This window comes from Monodelphis domestica, chromosome 4, assembly GCF_027887165.1.
Source record: "Monodelphis domestica isolate mMonDom1 chromosome 4, mMonDom1.pri, whole genome shotgun sequence".
NCBI classification, from domain to species: Eukaryota; Metazoa; Chordata; class Mammalia; order Didelphimorphia; family Didelphidae; genus Monodelphis; species Monodelphis domestica.
The window spans coordinates 199,289,163-199,291,500 of NC_077230.1; positions in this window are offsets into that span (position 1 = coordinate 199,289,163).

A 2,338-nucleotide genomic window follows, 5' to 3' on the forward strand; every position below is an offset into this window, starting at 1 on the left:
TCCAAGCACAGAAACACTATTTTCTCCTTTCTTTACCCTCCTTTTCCATTGGGACTCATTCTTCCTCATCCAATATGCTGAAGATTTTGCTTCTTTCTTAAAGACTAGAAGAGTTATTATTGCCTTTGTGTTCATTAGTATACATCATGTATTCTATCCTAATTTCTTCTTCTTCCCTTGTCCCAGCTTTTATACACTTTCCCATTTTGAAACCCAGAAAACAAACAAACAAAAAGATTCACATAAAGGAGATATGGTTTAATATTAAATCCAAAAAGTTTTAAACTATTTTCTCCATATTCACTTCTTTCAACTAATGCTTTTGATCATTTACATTTATGTACATTTATATAAAAATGCCTCAATGGTCTCTCATATCATTGTTCAATGATGTATTTATTTATTCTTTTTGTATTTTTGTTGTCTGTTATCTTTGATTTCTCTAGGCATGATTTTCTATATAAAAATGCCTCAGATGTCTATTTTAATTGAATATTTTTATTTGTTCATTTTGTTAGAATAAGTTCTGCCAGGATAGGTCACCTTGAAGTACATCTTCAGCTGTTTTTCTCTTTGGAAGTCACTATTACATTCAATCTCTGCTTTTGTATTAGTGCAGAATAATCATATATTATTTTAATTTCCTTTCCTTTATATTGAAGGATTTTCTCCTTATTACATTTAAAATGTGTTTGTAAATTTTGTTGTTATTTTTAAATTTTATTTACCTAAGAGTTAAAAGCATAGTTTTAATTTAGTTTGGTTTATTTCTGGAGGAAATCTGTAGATTCTCTTAATTATTGTTTTGGAGGTATAACAATTCTGGGCCATTTTCTTGTATTATATTTTGCATTACATTGATCAGGTTTTTCAACCAATATAATACTGCATAAATAGGAAAATCCTGCTAGCCTCTAAATAGTCTTACAGATCACTGTTTATGGACAGCATGTGTTCTTTTAATGCATTTTTTTGTGTGTTTCTTTTTCTTTCAGATTATCTCCTACTTCCATATTTTTGAATTTCCAATCAGTTATCCACATTTTTGTGAGAATTGAAATCATTAGTTCAAGTTTTTCTACTTTGACAGTAGTTTATGCTGTACAAATGAAAAATAAAATCTTCTCCCACAATTCTTATTTTTCTTTTAAACCATTCAAGATCATCTTTCTGTGGTTCCACATATATTTGGAGATCCACTAGGTTCTCTGACTCATTTGATACTAAATGATATCCCCTAGTCTTAGAATATTTACTTACATATGTGATTTTGCTAGAACTGGAAGTCATATTTTCTTCTGCTATTAATATTTTCAATTGTAAGTACTTGTACTTATATTCAAAGTTTTAAACTACATTTTGTTCATTGTGGGATATTTAATACTTACTTCCTTCCCTTTTGAGGATAGTTTCTTAAAGGGCTAGAGCCCCAGGAGAATCTTTAGTAACTTGCTACTTACCAACCTCAATCTCTTGACCCCAAGTGACTTCTATGGAATGGAAGATATAATGGGGCCAAGATGGATGCTCAGAGTATTCAGTAGAGTGCCACAATATCTTGGTGAAGTACCACACAATCACTCTTATGTCCTGCCACTATTCCCTCTGTTTTGGCCAAATAGAATGTACTTTGTTGTTTTTACAGTATGAACACATTTCTGCCTGTTGAATTTCTCAGTCACTGAGAGGAGGTGCAGGTTTGGAGGGAGCAGTGTAAAGTATTGTTCTCTTATGAACAACTACATTAACATGTGGCAGTTGGCTGGGAAATGATTACAATACTCTGAAATTTTCAGAGCCATCTTTTCTTTCCTTTTCATATATTACAGTTTCTCAAGTCTTTCTCTAATGATTTGGCACCTATTTCCTTTCAATGGTTTATTATACAAAAATATTATTATTTTTTAAAAAAAATTGAGTATATATCAGATCTTTTTTTCTGCCTTTGATTTCCTTACATTAATGATCATATGTTTATTTTATCATCTTGGTGATATAGTGGATAAAGCACCAGACCTGGATTCAAGGAGACCTAAGTTTAAATCTGGGCTTAGGAACTTACTAATTATGTGAACTTGAACTTAACTTGTTAGCTTCACTTTCATCACTGCTAATAACACCTATCTACAGGGTTATGGTGAATGGTCAAATGCAATAATAATTTAAAAGCATTTACAACAGTACAAGATATCTCTTTAGTACTATATAAATGTTACATTATTATTATTGTATCCTTTAAATTATTTTTATTATTACTATTTCCATGTTACTAGGGATTCTAAGTATTCTACACTAATCAACTTATATGAGTATTGTATAAATATAGAAACATTAAATA